At 32.5% G+C, this 24,931-nt stretch overlaps 1 long non-coding RNA gene across 4 annotated transcripts in view; it reads left to right on the forward strand.

Moving 5' to 3' along the window:
- The window catches only part of LOC137225334 (uncharacterized), a 602,240-nt gene that overhangs the window by 307,147 nt on the left and 270,162 nt on the right, over positions 1-24,931 (forward strand). The window contains exon 1 of one of the 4 annotated variants that reach the window (XR_010943796.1): positions 7,253-7,884. The exons of 2 other annotated variants lie outside the window; for them this stretch is intronic. This is a non-coding gene — a long non-coding RNA (uncharacterized lncRNA). One more of the 4 variants, XR_010943797.1, reaches the window with a different exon arrangement.

Genomic DNA, 24,931 nt, shown 5'->3' on the forward strand with positions numbered 1-24,931 from the left:
ATTTAATTTAGCATTAGGCTTGAGAAAGTTCTATTCTATCTTTGATTTTTTTAAAATTTGTTCTAACACTTCAGGAACATTAATTATTCATGAATTATCATTTTAATTTTAATTATTTCTATAAATCAGTTTCTATTTCATGATTTTTTTCTTTTGCTTTCCGAGAACAAAATAAATGTTTTTGATCTGCCCACTAAAGTTTCTTTTTGTTGTTGTTGTTAAGAACTTTTGTCGTCATTTATACTTTATATTCCATGCTTTTCCAGTTGTCCCAGTGTTTTACTCAGGAACTGTTGAGATATCGTGAGATCTCTTCTGACTTCTGGCATGTGAGAATGGTTGACTATTAAACAGAGTAGCAGCAAGTTAAAGGGAAAAGAATAAATATGGTTTTAGGAATGGAGATTGGGATGCTGATGGACATTTAGGAAATGGGATCTGGAGCACTATATAGAGGTGTCTGTGCTGAAGATTTGGAGGTTATCAACCTATTTGTAAAAATCAAGTAGATTTCTGAGTAGAGCGAGAAAAGAAAAAGGTAGCTGAGGAGGTAATCTTGAGTAACACGTTTAAACAGTTGAAAACAAAATCAGATATATGGGAAGAAAAAAAAATATTGGGGAGACAATGTTATGGAAATCAAAGGAGTAGTTTTATTACTTTAATACATATTTCTCAAGACTTGCTTTCTGGACATTGCTTCCACACCTAAGAAAGTATTCGGTAACATACCATGAAGTGTTTAATCATTTTTTCTATCTAAAATATTTTTCTAGTGAATATTTTAGTAAAATTTTAATTTTAGAACAATTTTATATCTACAAAATTATTGGAAAGATGGTACAAAAAAGATTTCCTGTATACCCCACACCTAGTTTCTCAATATAGTAGTGTGGTATATTTGTCACAATTGGTCAAACACAATTGATACATTATTACCAACTAAAGTCCATACTTTATTCAGATTTCCTTAGGTTTTTCCCTAATGCCCCCTTTTTTGGTTGTTGTTCCAGGATCCCATCCAGGATACCATATTGCATTAATAGTCATGTCTCCTTAATGTATTCTTGGTTGTGACAGTTTCTCAGACTTTCCTTATTTCTAATGACCTTGACAATTTTGAGGTTTACTGATCAGTTGTTCCATAGAATATCTCTCAACTGGAATTTGTCTGATGTTTTTCTTATGCTTAGACTGAAATGATACATTTTGGGAAGGAAGACCACAAAGGTACATTGCCATTTTCATCACATAATATCAAAATTGAATGTTACTAAAATAACTTATCACTATTGATGTTACTCTTGATCACCTGGCTTGCAGAAGTGCTTGTCAGCTTTCTCCACCATAAACTTATTATCTTTTTCTCTCTTTTTCAATATTGTGCTCTTTGGAAGGAAGTCACTATGCTCAGCCCACACTTAAGGAGTGGGCAGATTTGCTCCACCTCTTTAAGGATGGAATATATATTCATTAATTTATATCAGTATGTATTCATGGACTCTTATTTTGTACTTTGGGTTGTAATCCAATACTACTTCTTTTACTTTGTTGTTCAAATTGTTTCAACTTTGGCCATCGAGACCTCTTTCAATTGGCTCCTGAATCCCTTTAATGTATCTTCATCATTATTTACTTTTTATTTTTGGCACTAATTTACTTTTTGGCACTATAAGATGCCTCAGGCCCATTTTGCCTATTTACTGCTGAGTCCTAGAATCAGGTAATTCTCCAAGGAGCCCTAGTTCCTTTTATTGAAGAATGGTATTAGAAACCAAGATCTGTGTGATGGTTGTGCTCATTTGTACTGGAGACATTGCATCCTGGGCCCTCTCCACCAACAAAGCAGCAGTTTGTAGTTTTCCACATATATGTATTGTACATATTTTGTTATATTTATGCCTAAGTATTTAATTGTTTGATACTATTATTGATGGTATTTTTAAAATTTCAAATTCTATATTTTTACTAGCTTTATTGAGACATAATTGACATATAATATTATACAAATTTAAAGTGTACAATGTGTTGATTTGACACACTTTTATATTGCAGTCTGATTACTACTGCAGTGTTAGTTAACACTCCATCACATCACATAATTATTGTTTCTTTTCTGTGCTGAGAACATTTAAGATCAATTTTCTTAACAATTTTCATGTGTTACAATACAATACTGTTAACCATATCACAATGCTGTACATTAGAACCCCAGAACTTATTCATCTGCTAACGGTAAATTGGCTTTTGTATATTAACCTCGTACCCTGAAGCCTTGCTATAGTTGCTTTTTTATAAAAAAAATTGTTTGGAATTTTTCTATATAGACAATCCTATCATCAATGAATAGCAACTGTTTTATTCTTTTCCAATATTTATCCTTTTATTTCCATTTCTTTTCTTATGACACCAGCTAGGACTTCCTATGTGATGTTGAATAGGAGTGGTGAATGGGAACATCCTTGCCTTGTTTCTGGTCTTAGGGGAAAAGTGTCTAGTTACTCATTGATTATGTTAGCTGTAGGTTTCTGTAGATGGTTCTCCATTGATTTGGAGAAGTTCTTCTCTACTCCTAGTTTGCTGAGTATTTTTATTATGATTGAGTATTGGATTTTCTCAAATGGTATTTCTTCTGTGTCAATTAATATGATCACATGATTTACCCCCTTTAGTCTGTTGATACAGTGGATTATATTGATTGATTTTTCAGGTGTTGAACCAACCTTGCATACATGGAATAAATACCACTTGGTTGTAGTATATAATTCTTTTCATACATTGTTGAATTCAACTTGTTAATATTTCAGTGAGGTTTTGTTTTGTGTCTATGTTCATGAGAGATACAAGTTTGTGATTTTTTTTCTTATATCTAGTTTTAGCATTAGAGTAATGCTGGGCTCACTGAATGAGTTAGATAGTGTCCCTCTGCTTTTAATTATTTATTTTTTTTGAAAGAGGCTGTGGAGAATTGATATTATTTCTTCCTTTAATGTTTGGTAGAAATCACTTGTGAAACCATTTGCATCTGGTGATTTCTTTAAGGAAAGGTTATTAGTTATTAATTCAATTTATTTATACATATAGGGCTATTCATGTTATCTGTTTCTCCTTGTGTGTATTTAGATTGTTCTTAATCCTTCTGAAACTATAAAATATACTTGATAAAATTTGAAAATGCCTACAGAGATTGCCTCAAAAAAGCAGATTTATAGATCTAGAAAATAGAATGAAGCAGCAAATGGCTTAAATTAAAAAAAAATTTACAGTGGGAATGTGAAGTCAGTTTCAAAATTTTAATCAGATCAGTTAGAATAGTTCATCATCTTTCTATTACTTAAATATTTTTGTCTGTTTGTATGTGTGCTATGAGTCTGTGTGCCTCATCATTTGTTACCCCAGGTAAGAAATTAATTTTTTTTTCTATTTTGATAATAGTATATTGTGTTATGTTTTATTTTAAATCTTTACAGGGAAATATTTACTTAGTCATTTAAGATCATTTTCCTTATAATAACTTGAGTCATTCCATTCACTGATCACATTTAATTTACATTTAACATTTATCTGAAGTTGCTTCTCAATGTTTTATGGATATTCTCATTAGGAAACAGGTGTCCAAAGTACTGTGTTATTTACTTTGGAGTAATAATGGGCTTTTGTGCACAATGATGATGTTTTGGATTTTATTTTTTAACTGTGAGGATTTCAAGAGATACGTGATCTTTTTGGTCTCAACTAGCGTGGAAAATAATGGAACTGCTTACCAAAAAAATAAGAGAAACTAGCAATCATAATTTCACAGAAATAATGATGTCTTTAGGCACTTTAAGACAATGACATCATGAAGCTGTTGGGTGACCAAAAATATATTAGTTTTTACAATACAGTAACTTGTTTATTAAAAGTAGTTGAACATGTGATAATTATCAATATTGTCATAACATTCTATGACATTTATTAAACCACTTAATTACCTAATGCCTCAGCATTCTGAAGTGCTCAACAAAAACAGTGCCATTTTCTTTAGAATTGACTGTTCAGCTATCAGTTTGCTTACTAGACAGAAACATCTGTTTTTTCATCCCACACAACACTTAGCCCAGTGGTCCCCCCACCAAACACACACACGAAGTCAGCATTAAATAGAATTTTTGAGAGGATAGGTGAATCAAAAAATGAATGAATGCTCACCTCCACATCAGCTGGTGGGTAAAACAGCATATCATTGCTTTGGTAACGTCAGTCATCTTTTCCTTACTTCTTCTGGTCAGGTATATTACTTGGATATTGGCTTCTTCTTTCTCCTTCTACCAACTCTACATGGAGATATCATTGATTCTTACATAGAGGTTGATAACCTAATTAACAAAGCAACTAAATAATCATATTCATGGGTTCTGCCCAACTTCTGGTGTAGTATACAAGTGTTTACCAGGGAGTGGGAATCTTAGGGCTGTCTTAGAATTCTGCCTGACACAACAGCAAAAGTATTCCTACTCTAATCCATTTCCCATAATTATCTTGCTGCTTCCAACGTTATGTAAGTGGAATGTCCATTCTTAACTATCTGGACAAAGATGGCTTCCTTTGGGGATATTCTGATTAACCCCTTGATTTATTCTATCTTTGATTATTTTCAGTCTCACCTCCTTTGCTTTTATCCAGACTTTCTTGCAAGGCACACACATTTCTTTTCCTTCTTCCGTTAGAGTCTATTGCCTTTGTAAAAGTTATTTGAACTCTCCCCTTAGAAAGACTAACCTTTTATATTTCCACCTCTTGATAGGAAATTTTTATCTAGCATCAGGCCTCAACTGTAAGTTGTCCATGGATCAAAACTACCTTGCAAAATCAGAAGTCTACATTCCATTTTTTATTGTCCTAAAGGAAAAGCTAAGCACCTATTTATTCCGTAATTATTTTCAAAGTCTATGCCTGTTAATTGTGCACACAGCATTTTATTATGTACCAGACAATGGCTTAAGCATGGTATTCCTGTTCAAAACATGAAAATGAGAAGTATCATGAAAGAATGGCAACTGTGTCATATTTTTCTTCATTCTTAACACCATGTACAGCTTTTATATAAAACTCTGGCACACATGTAGTTTTTCCTTTTCCTGGAAAATGCAAATAATGTATACTTCCTTCATAAATTACATGCTCTATTGAATAAAGTCAAACACCCGAGTATAGAAACAAATTGTAATCAACGATAAGATAATTTTTCACTCCTTTTTATTTAGACATTGTATTAGTTTTCTCAGGTTGCCATAAAAAATACCACAGTCTGGATGGCTTCAAAAACAGAAATTTATTTCTCACAATTCTGGCAGCTAGAAGTTCAAGATCAAGGTGCCTGCAGGGTTGGTTCCTCATGAATCTCTTTCCTTGACTGCAGGTGGACTTCTCCCTGTGTCTTTACATGGTCTTCCCTCTGTGTGTATCTGTGTCCTAATCTCTTCTTGTAAGGACACTAATTGTATTGCATTAGGGCCTACCCTAATGACCTCATTTAACTAAATGATCTCTTAATAGTTCACATCTCCAAATACTGTCACATTCTGAGGTTCTGAGAATTAGGACTTCAATATGTGAATTTCGAGGGAGGGGAACACAATTCAGCCCAAAATATTCGTGATGTGAACTAACTGCTTTGTGCACAAGTGTCTAAGGAGAAGATAGCAGTGCAGAATGCAGTGTAAGAGAAGTAATTACTGAGATGAACAAATGTTACTACAGGGCCACCCTTTTATAGCTACTGCAGAAGTACATGGAGCTGTGTAATTCTGGGTGATAATTTTCTCGGTAGATTGTAATAGACTATTCAGAGAAACCTGTTGAATATTTTCTTGGATTGAAAGAAAGAGGCACAAAAGAAACCATTTCCCAACATTTTACTTGATTCCATGAGAATTTTTAGCAGCTAATTATACTCTGCTATGTAGGAAGCCAGATCCAATGGGAATCTTTTGGGTTAATATGTGTATTACTTTCAGGATGAGATAATAACTCACCTGTTACACAATATTATCAATATTATCTTGACATGCATTTTTAATGAATTGGTTCTTTCAGTTTATGTGCACTCATCAAACCTAATAGTTCAACCTCTCTATAAGTATCTTCACCTCTTTCTATCTGAGAAAATAACATTTTATTATAAAATGACAATTTTTGTAACTTTGATCTCATTTCTAAGATAAGAAAACAAACATTATTTTGGGGGCAGAAATAGAAACAAAGTAAACTCTCTGTTAAAGCAAAAGAAAAACTTTTTGAAACTATCCCTGGACGTACTTTTACAGTATATCAGAAATATTTCTTTTTTGGTCATCTTCTGACTGCAGTGTGAACCAAATTAGTTATGTTAAAAAACATGAAAGTCTTACTGGCTACTTGCCCTAAATGAAGAGACATCCTTCTACCCGCAAGCAACAACAGAAACTAAAATCCCTCTGTCTTCTCTCTCCACTGTTGTCCATAATGAGGAATTTGGTCAGGAGTAAGAATAACTCAGTTATAGTCCATGTTATTACACTCCTCTCGACTTCTCTACCTCTTCCACGTGTTGAATGACTTCCTGACTTATTTTCTGCATATATGTAATGTTTGTCTCCTATCTTGGGTGCAATAGCTCTTGGTTATCAGATCTCTTCTCCCTGATACATCAGATAATTTTGACTATTATTTAAATTGTGCTTCTCCTGACTAACTTCTCTTTAGTTTCCTTTTCACTTTAGACTACCAATGGGCATGTTTTAATCTTTTACAATTCAGGATTTATTTTCACATTCAGCCTAATAGCTGAATAAGCTTAGAAATTTAGGAAAGATAAATTGGACCACTTTGTACTTTTCCATATAAGGAAAACAAACTACTTGTGTGCTTAGATGTTGCTTCTGGAGGAACTTTCCAGAGCATTAAGCAGTAATTACCAACTCTCAGAATGATGAGTCTCTGATCCTGTGATACCAACTTTCCACCTAGGTAGGGCCAAAGACATTTGGATTGGGTTGAATGGGTACCATCTTTGTTCTTAGAAGTGCTTGGTATAAGTCTTGTTATTGTTACACACAAGGGTTATTTTAGTGTTAATTTGAATACATCAGAAGAATTTATGTTAGAATTTCAAAGAAATATATGAATCTCTATAGTCTTCAAATCTCAATTTTCCTCTGTGATATAAAATATCACTCTTCTTTAAATAGATCGCAAAATTATTCCAAAATACAAGATCCAAACGCTGAACAACAAACAGTTCATATTTACCACGAGGAATAGGGTTAAATTTTGCTCTCCAATGACAAATCCCAATCCAGAACAGATTTTAGCCAGGCAGCTAGCAGAGCTCGCTGGGTGAACTGCACAAGCCATGTTGGGTGCAGAGCTCAGAGCCGGAAAGCAAACAGCTGCTGTAGCCTGATTTGAGTTAAAATAGTGTGAGTGTTTAGTCTGGCGCACGGCTTCAGGGGAGATTGGCAGCTGGGTCAAACAAAGTCCTTCCATTGGCTCTCTTCCCAGGCAGCTTCTGCTAGTATTTAGGTACTAGTGCAGTGTAGGGCCCTTTCTCAGGCAAAACCTAACATCTGACCGCACCCTCTTTGCTTTTTCCAAAAAAAAAAAAAAAAAAGAAAAAAAGGAAAAAAGCTTCTTTTTCCTTCTTTCGTTAAGATAAATTCTCCAGTAGACAACCTCTCCCACTAATTGTGTATTAGCAATGTATTTTATCTTGAGAGCTGGCACACTGGGCTCTCAACGTGGTGTGGAAGGCAGCCTGTTACAGTGCTGGATTCATAAAAGGCCCTTTATGGTTTGTGAAAGAATATCTGTGTGCTTAGGCAGGAAACTTTTTGATCTGCAGAAAAGCCAGAAGACATCTAGGTAAGGCTGCGTATCAAATCTACTTTTTTGGGGAAAAGTTGGGCAGTGAGAATGATTCATCACAAGCGACGTGAGTTTGGAGTGTGCCTGTTCACTTTTGTAGAAGTTTAAAAGGTACTATTTGTTTGCTTATTTTTTGTTTGTTTATTTAAATCTTAAGGGAATACTGTAGTCTGCATTTTTAAGATTTTGTTTTCTGCTGTTGAACTGATTATACTGGATATAGGGTTTTATTATATAGCAAAATCTTTGTAAACTGCCGTAGAAAGAAAGTGTATTTAGAAGGGAAATTGACAAGTTTTAAAGAGTAATTGTACAATCATTTGAGGACAGAGGAACGCTGCATTAGACTAACAAGGGTTTAATTACCAAAAAAAGTTTAATGTTGCTTTGGAAGGAATATTAAGTAAGTTGTCTTTGTCTCTTACTTTTTAATTTTAGTCGCTGATTTAGCCTGTTGGGTCACATTTTTTGTTAGTGCTGAAGGCTGCCATGAATCCCTAATGAGGCCCCTTTGCACATGATTTTGGCACTTGGCCAAAATCAACTTCCCAGCGGCAAGCTTTCTCTAAAGAACCTGGAGCAAAAAAAAAAATTTTTTTTTATTAGGAATCATGTCTGAGAGCTTCCATAACCAGTTGTGTAGGCATGTCAAAATGACTTTATACAGTAAATATGAAACAAACATTAAAAAAAATTTCCTTATATTGTTGCTTTGAGAATTATGAATTCCTGCTTGTGGCCACCTAAAATACGTTATAACAAGAACAATCTTAAAGAAGGTTTACCGATTTTTTTGTTTTTCTCAGCAGACCAGAGTAGGGATGGTCATCACACTGAGAAGTATACAGTACGAAAGGGTTATTCAAAACACTTCAGGATAAATAACAGATGAATTCTTAAAACTGTTAATCTCTGTAAGTAATACTCAGTGAACAGTAAGTAATGAAGTTTTCTAGAAGTTTCGCTGTGTGCACAATTCAGCTTAACCTTTTTAAAATGGGATTTTTGTATATTTTAAATATCATAGTATTTGGGATTCTAAAAAATGTTGGCACTTTTTGTATAATTTTAAAAGTGTATTAACACCCTGATGGTATTTATAACAAATGTTTTAAAAGTGCTTGATATATAAACATGACTGAATAACTTAAAATAATTGTATTTAATTGCTGTTTTGCAATAAAAATGATGATTTTTTTTTATGAAAGAAAGGTCAAAGTCACTTTCATCTAATTTTCAGAACTGTCAGTTTTTATTTTATTTAACTGGATTTTATCATGTAAGCCGGTACGTTACTTTATACTCCAGTATTTTAAGAGTTAAATTCACAGGTTGCAATGAAATACCTTAGTAATCAGATATTAACAACCTCAGATTTTATGTAACCATTTTCAGCAATATATTTAGACATTAAAAATAGACACACTGCAGTGTGTTTAAAAGCAGAATAGTAGGATCTCTGTTGCCCTGTTTTTTTTTTAAGAAATCCTATTATACTAAATGCTATTTTGCCTTATATGTTAGTCTGTGGTAATCTAGAGTGAAACTTTATTTTTCACTTTACAATAATCATATTTCTTTTAAAAATATTGATGAGAGCCTGATTTATTCTTTAAAGAAACATGAGTTAGAGATGTCTTACTAGGTATGTTTTTCATTTATTTATCACTATGTTTATCTTCTCTTTTTTATTATACAGTATAAAAGATTGCTAATTGGGGTCATAGAAAAAAATGAAAATTAACTTTAAATAAATTTTAGCATTAGAAAATGCATCTGATTTCTTTCAGATCAAATAAATATATATATAATTTATGTATATATAAAATATTTTTTGGTATTTCTGTATTTACATTGCTGTTAGTTGCACTGAGGCATGGAGTGTTTGAAGTTACCCTATCAGTCAGCATTAAAATACAGAGATGCTATAAATTGGGAAAGGGCAGTACATATCTGCTATTTATAGATATTTACCTGGATAAGTTCTGTACTTCCATGTGAGTTCGCAGTTGAATTCTCATTTAATGTAATCTTCAATATTCTTAAAAAAAAAGTTAATATATGTTCGATATTTCAAAATTTGCATAAAGCAGGAACATTTTTATCATTTACTGTCATCAGACAGGTGCAGGAAAAATAAGATAGCTTGCTTATTCAGCAGGGTTCTTGCTTAAAACATTATTTTTGAATTCTATTTTTATTTTAATCTTAGCTCTCATACATACAATATTGTCTTCTGTTTCCATTTTTTATTTTTTAATTAAGTATTTTGCTTACTTGAAATTGACAGAATGTTTCTCTAAAATATACTGAAAAATGTTTCAGCTGATGATTTTAGCTGTTGTTGTGGGGTTTTTTGGTTAATTAGAGGCCATAGCAAAATAAATGCCATAAAATATCGAACTTTTAAAGTACACAGATATGTTAGTTTGTGAGTTCCGAAGAAATTTAATTGTATAAAATTACTGACAAACACTTTTGAGTTGAGGGAGAAACAAGTAAGTAGTGAGAAAAATTTAAGTTATACACTTTAGCTAAATTTACTAAGAAATTTACTGTCTTTTGCTATAGCTATGAATTGTAATTGCGTATTTCAAAAGTGTAGGCTTTTTAGCAGACTTATTAGCTAATTTTCCTTTAGGAACCATAAATGCAAAACACTGATTACATTTTTTCACTGAGTTGACATTTTAAAACAATATTCAGGATACAATTACTTTCAAAAAGAAAAATATTTTGATATTTTTGTTAAATTTATTTGCAAAGAACAGTTGGAATAATTTGCTTTATTCAGCATTTTCCCCAAGTTTTTGGAAATACTAAAACCTATTCCACTTTACCATAGGGAAACTACTTCACTCTTCAGAGAAAGTGAATTTCATTTGTAGTTGTCAATTTAGATTATGGGCCTTTACCGTTTTAAGTGTGACAGTGTTTTGGTTTGTTTCAATTATGCAACAGGCATAAAATGCTTTCTTCCCCCCCCCCATTTAAAAGAACTCCTAAATAATTAAGTATAAAATTTAATTCTTGTTAAAAAGGAAAACTTTAAAACTGCAGTGTTTTATCCACGATTTTTAAAATGTGAGAAATGTTACAACAGGGCATTTTGGATGAGCATTTTATCATTTAAATGAAATGCTTTGTTTTAAATGGTAAATTCCAGCAATGAGATAAATGTATCGCTGCATTAGATAGAATATAAGTATTGAATTTTGGCACAACTTCAGTGACCTCTGCCATAAAAGATTGGTATATGTGGGATGATCTTGGATTTGCAATAACAAACGTAGATGGTGAAGCACGTGAGAAACCGACCTTTGTTGTTTTGGAGGAATTATGTGCTAAAAGTCAAGAGATACTTTTCATGTAAACTGCTGATAAATATTTTGTCATTTAATTAGTAAAATAAATCTTGAACATTAAAGAATTAATTACAATTTAAAAAATGCATTCGTAAGACTTTTTCCACAGAAATAACTGTAGTGTATTATTCTTTTATGAGATGAACAACTGTCATATTTCCACGCAGCTAATATTTAACTATAAATTAGATAACCAAGTAATTTTTTAAATGTTATGCTTTGATTTAAACACAGTTAATAGTGAATAAAAATAATGTTCTCTGGTTTTGACTTTTTCATATAAAAGAATGGTTGATTTGCACTTGTTGCATTTTTTACTTAATAATGGTTTAATTTTTAAATTATCATAAAGTAAATATTGCTATTTGATATCGTTTTTAAACATGGTAGGGTTTATTTTATAAGCGACCTGACCTAGTATATATTTAAACAATGGTTATTTATATTTAGCTGTATAGTCTTTCAGAATCAAGACCAGCAAAAGGCCTCTTTTTTGGTGCTCAAAATTTTTTCTAAAAAACTTGTTTTTAGTTTTCTCTTGTTTATGTGTCCAGGTATGTCTGCCAACCTGAGTATCTGCCTACATCCTGAGATATCTGTCTTGTGAGCATTAGGCCGGAAAGTGTAGTAGTAGGCTCTAAGTTTATTCTTATTCCATATTCCACTGAATAAATGAAGATTTTAAGTTTCTTATTGAAATCTAGTCTATATATGAGTCAGTATAAAGATCACATCAAATCTGATGATTTTGATATTTTGAAGCACTGAATATCCTGTGTAAGTTAGTGGTCATTTACATGTTTGTGTAGTGATTCTAAATATATGATCATTATTAGTTTTAAAGATTTACTAATTTATAGGAAATATAGAATGCCATCATTTGCTTAAAAATTATTATTTACTAATTTTATAATTGCTTCCACTTTGCTATTATTGAAATGTTACATAATAGTTCTCCTTAAAAATATCATGAGACTAAGTCGTGCCTTGCTTTCCATTTCTCCCATTAACTTTAGAGGTCATAATGTGTGTGTTGGGGGGTGCCTGAAAATATTTCAAAAAATTTTTTCTTTCCTGTGATTATCAACTACGATTTACAGAGATTTTGAAAGGAATGATTGTGTATTTTTTTAATGTTTATGTAAATGTGAGGAATACATGGGCTTTCTGTGGACTTCAGTTTAAAAAACTAAAATAGAAAATAAGATGAAGATTAATGACATGGTGTATTTTTATAGCAACTAATTACAACTTGCTATTCATACATAAACAACAAACTGGAAAGATACCCAGTGGGCTCTGAGAGCAGCCTTCACTTAAGAACTGCTGGGAAAGTGGTGGCAAAGGGATGATTTTGGTCCAGTCTGTATGATCTATGGTGTTTCAGACCCGTGCAATCATTTCCCTGTTGAAATCCTCTAGTCTTGCTTCAGAGCCCCCATAACACTAATCTCAGAAATTTTTACAGAGAGGGGTTGCAGAACACACTCTTTCTTGTTGTTCACTGGAGGGTCTGTGATTGGGGTTTCTTTGGCAAAGGCAGTGTTCTTCTCTGTATAGTGGTTTAAAAAAACAAAATCACAGTTTGGGTAGGTCAGCTCAATCAGTTGGCCAAATCAGCATAATAACCAAGCCAACTCAGCCTTAACAAGGATAATTAGTTTTTCATTCTTGCCTAAACCTGGGCACTTTCCTGAAGAATGCGGACAGTTGTGCATGAAAGGTTGAGTTGCTGAAAACTGTACAACATGCATTTTCTACTTGTGAATTAATAAACTGTGTTTTGTGATCAAAATAGTTTATATCAATATTCGTTGTGTGTGCAAAATATTTAAACAGTGAAAGAGCAATCTTCCTGAAATTAAATATGTGGGATTAGCTTTATTATAATTTTATTTGAGATGTCATCTGAAAATTACTTTTTAAAAGCATTCTTTAAGTTTTTTTCTATTACATTCTTCATAAGGCATAATAATTTAGATATGAATTTTTTGCTAGTGGAGCAGTTTTTGAAAATTATATGTATGTTGCCAGTGCTTATTCTGTAGGATTCTAACCTGATCACATGTTCTTTCCTCTCCATTCCTAGGGTTCATTCATAAATATTCTCTGGAGGGATTTTTTTTTTTTTTTTGACAACAGCCAATTTTAGATACATTCAGGGAGCGTGACAGTTAAAAAGTTGGTGCACAGAAAATCTCTGTTCAAATGTGATTTAGCTATTTCTAAAACATGTTCGATTGTCAGGAAATGAATCAACAAGGATGTAGAAATAAAGAACGATTTGTAATTTTGGCAGATGAAACAGAGCAATAATCAGTTCAGAATATTTATAGAATGATAACATTTTTCTATTGACATATTTTGTGCCAAAAATTTAATTTAGAAACTGCTATTTGTTACTAGAAGCCAGTAATTGACTTTGGTAATCAACAGTTCAAAATGTCTGATATAAGACAAAAGGCTTATTGAATGAATTGGTCTTAGATAAAATGTTAGGCTATTACGCTACCTCATATCTTGAATTTGTTTTAATTTTCAATACCCAAATCATTAAATAAGAATGTAGGAGTATTTGCATATTTCCTACTTTCAGAATTAGCCAGTCTACCTAATGAAAATTGTTCCCTCCTCTTAGATAAGTTAACAACTTAAGAGTAATCAAATATCTTACAGTTTCCATTTTCCATTTTAATGCCTACTCAAGATGAAACTTGTAGTAGCTAAGTCACATAAAAGTCTGGATTAATAGTGAGATGAGATTATGTAGCCCAAAATGAAATTATATATATAAAGCACAGGCATTTACTAGCATTTCTGTGGTCAGATATACAAGTTGCATTGAAGGTAGAGCTTCTCCTTTCTCACTTGAGGAAAGTGCAATCAAAAGTAATTTACAGATGTGCAAAATGTACAGCTGTGCTCTCCTAAATTTCACAGAAATGAGCTAAATTGTAATGGATTTAAATTGGATTGGAAGCATCATTACTAGGTTTACTAGTTAAAGGCAAGTAATACCTATGAGTACTTGGAATGATGTATGTCTAAGTGGCAGCAGAACCATTAATGTATTGGAAATTACAACCAGACCAAAACATGCAGCAGGTTTTGTGAAAATCAATTAAGTGTGTAGATCCCCTCTATGTACTGTATGCCTTTATGCCATTTACATTATATACTCCCTGGCAACATGCAAAATGATCCAAGTACAGCTGAAATATGTGTTTATGTGTGTGTGCATGTTCACAAGATGATGTGTGTGTGTGTGTGTGTGTGTGTGTGTGTGTGTGTGTGTGTGTGTAAGAGATCTTTATGTTTTCTTTCCCTAGTGGTAAGGAAAATATCAAGAGTAGGATGTAAGTACCTTGGTAAAAATAGGGAACACTAGTAAACTGTCTTTGTCTATTGGATTATAAGCAATGACCATGAACATACATCTCTGGAAAATCAGCTTTTTTAAAAAAATCCATGCGTTTCACTTGGAGCTACTTATATACTCAATAGGGAAAAAACTACTGTCATTAATATTATCTGAGCAGGTAAAGACCTTTATTTTATTGAAGTATAGTTGATTTACAATATTGTACTACTTTCAGGTGTACAGCAAAGTGATCCAGTTTTACAGTTATATATATACATTTTTTTTCAGATTATTTTCCACTATAGGTTATTACAAGATATTGAATATTGTTCCCTGTGTTGTACAGTAAATCCTTGTTGCTTATCTATTTTATATATAGAAGTATGTATCTTTTAATCCCATACTCTTAATATATCCATCCCCCCACTTCTCCCTTGGTAACTATAAGTTTGTTTTCTATGTCTGTGAGTCTGTTTCTATTTTGTAAATAGATTAATTCTTATCCTTTTTTAAGATTCCACATGTAAGTGATAGCATATGATATTTGTCTTCCTCTGTCTGACTTATTTCACTTAGTATGATAATCTCTAGGTATATCCATGTTGCTACAAATGGCATTATTTCATTCTTTTTATGGCTGAGTAGTATTCCATTGTGAGTGAGTGTGTCTGTGTGTACACACACACACACACACACACACACACACACACACCACTTCTTCTTTATCCATTCATCTGTTGATGGACACTTAGGTTGCTTCCATGTCTTGGCTATTGTATATAGTGCTGCTGTGAACATTGGGGTTCATATTGGAATTAGAGTTTTTTTGTTTTCCAAATATATGCTCAGGACTGGAATTGCTGGATCTATTTTTAGGTTTTTAAGAACCTCCATACTGTTTTCCACAGTGGTAACATCAATTTACATTTTTCACAAACAGTGTAGGAGTGTTCCATTTTCTCTACACCCTCTCCAGCATTAGTATTTGTAAACTTTTTGATAATGGCCATTCTGACTGGTGTGAGGTGATACCTCACTGTGGTTTTGATTTGCATTTCTCTAATAATTAGCAATGTTGAGCATCTTTTCATGTGCCTGTTGGCCATCTGTATATCTTCTTTGAAGAAATGTCTGCTTAGGTCTTCTGCCCAGTTTTTGATTGGGTTGTTTGTTTTTCTGGTATTAAGTTGTATGGGCTGTTTGTATATTGCAAATTAACCCCTTGTTGGTTGCTTCCTTTGCAAGTATTTTCTCCCATTCTGTAGGTTGTCTTTTTGGTTTGTTGATTGTTTCCTTTGTTGTGCAAAAAGTCTTAAGTTTGATTAGGTCTCATTTGTTTTTTGGGGGATTTTTTGCTTTTATTTCTTTTGCCTTGGAAGACTGATCTAAGAAAATATTGGTAAGATTTATGTCAGAAAATGATTTGCCTGTGTTCTCTTCTAGGAGTTTTATTGTGTCATGTCTTATATTTAAGTCTTTAAGCCATTTTGAGTTTATTTTTGTGTATGGTGTGAGGGAGTGTTCTAACTTCATCAATTTACATGTAGCTGTCCCGCTTTCCCAACACCACTTGCTAAAGAGACTTTTATCCATTGTATTTTCTTGCCTCCTTTGTCAAGGATTAATTGACTGTAGGTGTATGGGTTTATTTCTGGGCTCTCTATTCTGTTCCATTGATCTGTGCGTCCGTTTTTGAGCCAATACCATGATGTTTTGGATGTGTAGCTTTGTAGTATTGTCTGCAGTCTGGGAGGGTTATATCTCCAGCTTTGTTCTTTTTTTAAAAAAACTTTTTATTTTATATTGGAGTATATCCGTTTAACAATATTGTGATAGTTTCAGGTGCACAGCAAAGTGACTCAGGCATACATATACATGTATCCATTCTCCCCCAAACTCCCCTCCCTTCCAGGCTGCCACATAACATTGAGAAGAGTTCCCTATGCTATACAGTAGGTCCTTGTTGGCTATCCATTTTAAATACAGCAGTGTGTACATGTCAATCCCAAACTCCCTAACTATCCTGTCCCCCCATCCTTCCCCCCTGATAACCATAATTTCACTCTCTAAGTCTGTGAGTCTGTTTCTGTTTTATAAATAAGTTCATTTGTATCATTTCTTTTTAGATTCTGCATATAAGCAATATCATATGAAATTTCTCTTTCTCTGTCTGACCTACTTCACTCAATATGAGAATCTCTAGGTCCGTCCATGTTACTGCAAATGGCATTACTTCATTCTTTTTACTGGCTGAGTAATATTCCATTGTATATATGTACCACATCTTCTTTATCCATTCCTATGTCGATGGACATTTACGTTGTTTCCATGTCTTGGCTATTGTAAACAGTGCTACAATGAACATTGGGGTGTATGTATCCTTTCAGACCATGTTCTTCTCTGGATATATACCCAGGAGTGGGATTGCAGGGTCATATGGTAGTTCTATTTTTAGTTCCAGCTTTGTTCTTTTTCCTCAGGATTGCTTTGGCAATTCTGGGTTGGTAAAGATGTGTTCTTGAACAAGTTTCCTTGGGCTTGAAATAGACTTCTTTTCTTTGCCAAACTTTTCTAAAACTCTTCTGGGAAGGTGTGTTGATGGTTGAAGGAAGAAGGGGAAATGGAAGGTGAATGATTGCATGGTTGCATTTGGCCAGGGAATTAAAGGGCTTTTACCCTGTGTAAGCTCAGAGATTTATTATAATCAATCCATCAGTATTTCAACAATAATTTGCTTTTCTAAGAGTTTTACTAAAATAACTGCAAAAAATTGACCTGGGAGGTAATTAGAAAACTGACTCATTGGTTAGGAGTATGCTGATGGAACCCTTTATCTATTCTGCCTACAACATTGTTTTCAAGTGATTGACTCCTGCCATTGAAAGTGTTATACATGATCAGTTATTGATGCAGTGGTTCAGATCTTGTGCAGAGGTCTTCATATATCTCATCTCCCTTAATCCTTTAACTAACCATGAAAGGTGGGGATAATTATCCCTATTGTACGGATGAGAGTTCTTAGAGTGCTTAAGTAATTTTCTTAGAGTTCCTGGTCTAGTAAGTGTCCATGTTAGGATTTGAACCTGTGTTAATGGTGCTTCCAGTCCATGCTATTTTCCATTGCACTATAAATTTAATGATTTTGACTTTGAGAGTATGAGGAACATTAAATATAATCCTCTGATTTAAAAGCTCTTTTTTTTAACAGTTGAAGAAACAAAGTTCTGAAAGTATTAAAAATCAGTCATAGATGGAGAATAGTGAGAGATATTTCATATAATAGGTATTTTTTAATATATGAATTACATTTAATGTTGTTTAAGTTAAGCAATAGCCAGTGACCAATAAAACACTTTTGATCATAAGAGTTTTTCTCCAGAAAGAAATGATGATGTATATGGGTAACGATTGCATTTCTAGTATGAGGCTGTTTTGCACATCAGTGGCTTAAAATATTAAGAGCTGTGGAATAGTACAATAGGGGGAAAACATTCTCTCAGTCAGGAAATTTCACTAGCTTGTTTTGTTAACATATATGTTATTATAACCAAAAAGGTACAGGAATTGGAGAGGCGCAGTGATTTTTCACTGTGGTCATCAATAACACCCAGTGCCCCTGAGCAGAGCACTATCGTGGCATTCCACAGAAGCGGAGACTCAGAACACTTCCCATAGTGCTTCACTGCTCTGAAGTAGGTGTTGCCACTAGATGATGGCATCTCTTTAAAATTCAGTTTGTCCATATCACAGGCTGTGTAGAAAGAAACTTGAACTATATTATAGACCACTTGTTAGTAAAAGTTTTAAAATTAGATTTCTAACTTCTGTTGATAAGAGTAAGACTTAAAAGAAATGAGGATATGGGCATAAAATACATTTTATAAAATTGTTAATCTACTTCAGTTAAGTTTTATGTAATGCTGGATATTATTTTTCAAAATATCTTGGTGAACATTGAAAAATTTGGTCCAAAATCACTTTTCCAACACTCAGATATTTGATTTATTGTCTTTTAGAGCTGTGATCACTGAATGCTCTTTCTTTAACTTCCTTATTTTCTCCAGGAGAAAATGGTGACTTAGAGGGAAAAAAAATGTTTTTTCTGCTCATGGTAATAATACGAGCGCCTGGAAAGTTGGCTTTGAATATAAATCTCCCTTCAAGTTTTGTATTCCTTTCTTTACATAAGGACCTCATTTATATCCAGCTAGCAAATGTTCTGTTTTCCTCTTTTTAAAACATTAGTGGTATGGAAACAGAATAGAAGGGGGACTTAGCTTCATTATTAAATGTGAAAAAGACTAATAAAACATATATATAATCGAATATAACCTTGCCATGAATTATTGTTTCTGTAAAGTCACATTATTAAAAGTTTCTAGTTTATAATTTCATCCTTGATTTATATCCTAGATCACTCTGATCCTTTAATGAGTTTTGTTGAAATGTTCACTTAGCATCCTTTCTGAAAAATTGAAGATAGTCCTTTGAATTTTTTATTTCTTTATGAGATTAAATTTTTTTTTTTGCTAAATGGAGATATTTAACATACATGATTCTTAACCATACAGCTGGGTGAATGTTTTACATATGTGTAAATATATGTAATCATATGCATACATGTAATCTCTCAGATCAGGATTTAGAAATTTCCAGCATCCCAGCAGACTATTTCATGCCCTATTGATATCTATCGCCATAGATTAGGTTTACCAGTTTTTGATTTCATATAAATAGAATCACACAGCACATATACATTTTTGTCTGGCTTATGTTACTCATCATTTTGTCCATGTGATTTTCCCCATCAATATATCAATAGGTTGTTCCTTTTTATTGTGGTGTAGTATTTTTTATGTGAATATAGCAAAATTCATTTATTAATTCTACACTTACTGGTTGTTTCCAGCTGTCTTTACATAATTTTTAAAATGTAGATCTGGTGTCAAAAAGGTAGAAGTCAGTTTTTCTCTCTAGTAGATAAAATATGAAATAGAATCACTTTAATTAAACCAGTAAAGGCAGTGATTGCTTTATATAACTGACTCATGCGTATTTGAACCACATGACACAAGGACTCAGCATCACTATTATTAATGGAAATATTTTCTGAAACTGAGAACTAGTATGTATTATTTTAGGTAGATGCTACATAAGTATTTGAAAATATTTAAACCTTTAACCATTATTCTTTTGCTTTTGTTATTTATTACATATATGTAGCTATAATTATAGGTTGGCCCACATATGCATCTTTTTAAACTCAATTATCAATTTTTTTAAACTCAATTATCAATTTTTTTAAAGTCCTTATGGATTGCTGAAATTTTATGGTGTAGAAAAAATTTAAACCATTGTCTTTGGCAAAGAATAATTTGGAATGATTCTGAACATATTTAACCTCATAATTTCATATATGAACAAAATAAGATCCAATATTTTGACACTAAGGATATATATTTGTTTGAAAGTAATGCAAATAGTTTTAGAGAGATTTTTGTTACCATTTTCTGTCATTTTTTTTTTTGGTTCCAGGGTTCCTATCATTCTATATTCAAATTTAAGATGACTTACTCTACTAGGAAAACACAAACGTTACCAATAAAAATTGAAAAGTTCTTTGTTGTAGAATAAAATAAGATTAAATTGTTGTTTAGATGTTATTAAACAACTCACCTATTGAGTTATTTACTAGCTTCTACTGAGTACATCCCGCAGTGCTAATGAATATATTTGTTACATTGTCTTTATTGGTAAATAATCTGGGATTGTCATTTGGTATTATTTACACACTAATAAGCAACTGCTTTAAATAAAATAAATAACATTAAAGTAATGTATTCAAATGTAGTTTACAAAGCCCGTTCACATAATACACACATTAACTTTGGCAGGGAGAAGATATCGCACTTCCCCAACCCAAACAGTGAAATAATTAGTATCCTATAGTTAGTAAAGAATGATCTATGAACTGTACTAGGATTTTTTTCCCACTCTAATTCTGTTATCTCTTATTATAAGAAACTACATCTCTGTAAATAATGGAGCCCTATTTAAGAGGCCCAGGGAGAATTGTTTACTACATTTTTCCAAAATATTTTTTTAAAACTGGTTTTATTTATATTTATTGCACTACAAAATTCCCTTATAATATGGAAATTTATCCTCAATAAATAATAATTTGTTTTTACAGGTCTTTCAGGGATTATATTTTAAAGACACTTTAGCCTCTAAAAACAGTAGTACCACTTTCTAATATTTTTGTTTTTATACAACCAGTCCAAATTTGGCTGAGGTCGGTGATGCTTTTTATTATTTTTGACAACTATACAATGCCCAATAATGATTCTATTCTTGATACCAGCTGGCAGTAACCTTCTCTCTCAGATGAGTTCATAGATGGCCTGTTCACCATGCAAACATGTAATGGACACTCCAAAATTCCACTGCTGTGCTTCTGCTTAATTAGGTGTAGTTTCATCTAATAGGAAGAGAAAACCAACTTCCTGCAATGCTTTTTTTTCCAGAATTTTATTTTAGATATTAAATACATTTTTAAAACTGTGAAATATCTGAAAGCCTCTGAGAAAACAAAGTAATGCAGACATTTTAAAAATACTAGTTTGCCTTATTACTATGTTATGTATCTTTGGCTTTGCAAAAATATGGTTGACTTCAAAATACTGTCCTCTTTAACTCAGGATGTCACCTTGTAGCGATTGGCCTTTACTGACCCATGAAAATGGATGGAGTTATTCTGATCTCACTATGGAGAAGGTCAAGTTCACAGCTTGGATTTGAGAACAGCAGAAGGAATCACCTTAGAGGAAGAAGCTGATTTTAAAAAAGCAAATGTTTATTTACATTGAGTCCATTAGAAATAGGTAGATATCAGGAAGGAAACAACTGCAGAATTACTTCAGGATATTTTTAAAGCGCCTCTACTTAGGTATCCTTGTCTAAATATGCTAGCTTTATAGCCATTTCCTCATGAAGAATGCATCAACTTTTCTCTAGACCCATTTTTTTTTTTCAGTTAACACATGCCTATTTTCTTGCTGTAATATTTAAGCAATTTTATCTTAAAGATTTCATAATACTTCATCTGTCCTTATTTCTGTTGTTTTGCAATTCTGTTTGCTTTAATAGAGCTGCTATAAAAAGCAACCATGGTAATCAGAAATAAATATTATAATTCACAAAACTAACATGGCTTACAGAGATACAAGTTAAAATATAGTAGAATATATGCATATATTTATTATTATAAGTTCATCTCAGTAAATATATATGTATATGCATACATATACATTTTACTATAAATATATACCATAAATACATTTATATTATATATAATATTACATATAAATATATATTTATAGTAGAATGTATATGTATGTGTATCTATTTACATATACACATTTATTTACTGAGGTGAACTTAATTCCTGAAAATTATTTTATGCTTTGAAAATTTTATCTGGAATAGTCTAAATCTTGGGTTATCTTGGGTGGGTATAAAAGGTCTCCAAGAGAAAACAGCAATAAATATGACTTTTTATTAATAGTAATTCATTTTGAAACTATAATATTTATATTCTGAAAACACTATTTTTTTTATTTGTTAGTTTGATATAGAGCAAGAAGCAGTACATTAATAGGTTATCATTTTTCCCAATATTATAGTTTTTTGTTAAAAGAAACTGAATTTACATTTAAGTACAATGAACAAAGAAAAGAGCTCAATGTTTTTATTTTGTCCAGACTTATTGTGAAATTAGTCTAAATAATTTCTAATTAAAGCACAAAATTTCTAATCAATAACATGTTTTAAATGCACAGAACTTAACTGTCTATAATAGCTGTTTTGCTGTAATCATAGTTATGTGTATAATTTATCAATAAGTTTTCTTTTGAAGGGAGGGGATATATCTGATATTTCTTTGATTTTTTTCTTGTCTTGTTTGTAAGAAGTTCTAGTTTATAGAAAACTAAATGGCAATTCTGGCTGATACAGGCCATAATGATACCCAAACTCAAAAAGAAAATTGCCATATGTAGAAGATTGTCTTGCTGCACTGTCCAAACTAGTTATTCCTTATTCATTGTAAGACCTAATGTTCATTGATAGGAAATAACATTCTATTCTGATGCATGACTAATTTGTCATTTGAGTTGTGTTAAAAAAATCAATAAAATTCAAGCCATAAAGGATTAAAGAGTTATAGATTATCTCATCCTTTTGCACCATTTTGATTACAAAATTTTTTTAAAAAGTCTTTTTAAAGGAAATGTTGCAGAATTAACTGCTAACCTTTAAACCTGTGGTGTTCTTCCAGTTTCTGGTGGGTGCTAGCTATTAAGTAAATGATTCAAGGAAGGAAAAGACGAACAAAGGGCATGGTATATGCATTGAGCATAGTAATATCTGCCTTCTCCCTAGAATAATAAAAATCAATCTGCAATCAGAGTGGTTCATCAGTTACCTATCTTCCATGTAACGAACACACATTTCTATACCCTTATTAAAAAGACATTTGTAGGTACCTCTGTCCCCATGAAGATTATAACTTGGTTGAAAATATTAAACAGAAATGAGCCACATAAGAAAAATAGAAAATAGGCTAAATTGACTGAGCTAGTGGATTTTTTAAAAAATCATATGCTTGGGTTTCCCTGGTGGCGCAGTAGTTGAAAGTCCGCCTCCCTATGCAGGGGACGTGGGTTCGTGCCCTGGTCCGGGAAGATCCCACATGCGCAGAGCGGCTAGGCGCGAGAGCCATGGCCACTGAGCCTGCGCGTCCGGAGCCTGTGCTCCGCAACAGGAGAGGCCACAACAGTGAGAGGCCCGTGTACCGGAAAAAAAAAAAAAAAAAAAAAAAAATCATATGCTTTACTTAAAAGAAAGAATAACCAAATCAATGCCAGTAACAATCTCTTTGAACAACTTTCTATGAAAAATAGACTTTGAAATTCCATATGAGCCTATTCGAAAGATAACTGAATTTTACAAGACCATTAGTTGATATTCTGTATGAAAACTACCCTGATAATATATTGGGAACCCTATTTTTATATCTGTTGTAGAACAGGAATTGACATATAATTAACAAATACATGTTGAATGAATGAGTAAACAATCCTAGTAATATGAGTATTTGTTTCTCCAACTGGGTTTCTCCTTCTCAACATGGTTCATTTTCTTAAAGACTAAGAAGATTCTTAAAGCTGTTTCTGGAGTGCTTATCTTTCAATGATTCAGTTGCTTGGCAGAGGACTGGCATCTAGTTAAAACTTACATATTCAGAGAAATCACTCTAATTCCCATTTTGTAGTATTATCAGCCAATGAAATTGATAATTTCAGAGGATCTTTAAGTGTGGGAACTTATAATCCTTGTGGCTTTATCTGGTCCGTGAAAGAACGAAGGCTTACCAAGGGTTTAATAATTAAAGTAATATTCAATTATTAATAAATTTTGATGTTTAGTGAGGATACATACAGAAATATTATAATAAATTTGTTTGGCACCTATGTTATAATACCTTTTAATTAGTGTAGTAAATGGAGCAGTATTTTTCCTCTTGATGTAATGATAACTTCTAAATACTACAGTTCATAGGTATCCTGATTCTCCTATTCATGGCTGTTGACTTTGGCTCTCTGTATGCCAAATTATCACTAGAAAATTTCTTTACTAATCATCAAGAAGGTTTAATCAAAATCAGTTTGTTTAGTTACCAGCAAATGTACCCTTAGGAGTATGGGAGAAGCCAAGTTTATAATGATTGAATTATTTTATTATGTATTATGAACACAGATACAAAACCCACGATCTTTCCCCCTCCTCTCTCTTCCCCCAAATAATAAATTGAAGAGAATTGGGAGCAAATAATTTTTTACAGCAAAAATATTTTCAAAATCATTACTAGCACCTACTACTAGTACCTCTTGGAGTCTGTACTGGGCTTCTCCTGGAACAGTATTGTTAGAAGAATGGGTGCTGGAGTCAGACTGCCTGATTCAAACCCACGTCTGCCACTTGCTAGTTATCAAATCTGGGAAAAAGTACTTTCCTTACCTTCCTTTTCTTGTTTGTAACTTGGTAATAATAACACAACTGATTTTTGAAGTATTTGTTAAATTAAAAAATAATAACATCCCTTCCAATTAAGTGACGATGTATAGAACTTAATCCAGATGTGGGAGTGAACATGAATGAAATGGGAAAGGAGTCATGCCTTTGGAGATGTTAGTCTTCCTTAATATAATGTCATTGAAAAAAGCATCATAGTAGCCAGTGTACTGCCATCATGGAA

This window comes from Pseudorca crassidens, chromosome 5 (genome assembly GCF_039906515.1).
Source record: "Pseudorca crassidens isolate mPseCra1 chromosome 5, mPseCra1.hap1, whole genome shotgun sequence".
Taxonomy (NCBI): domain Eukaryota; kingdom Metazoa; phylum Chordata; class Mammalia; order Artiodactyla; family Delphinidae; genus Pseudorca; species Pseudorca crassidens.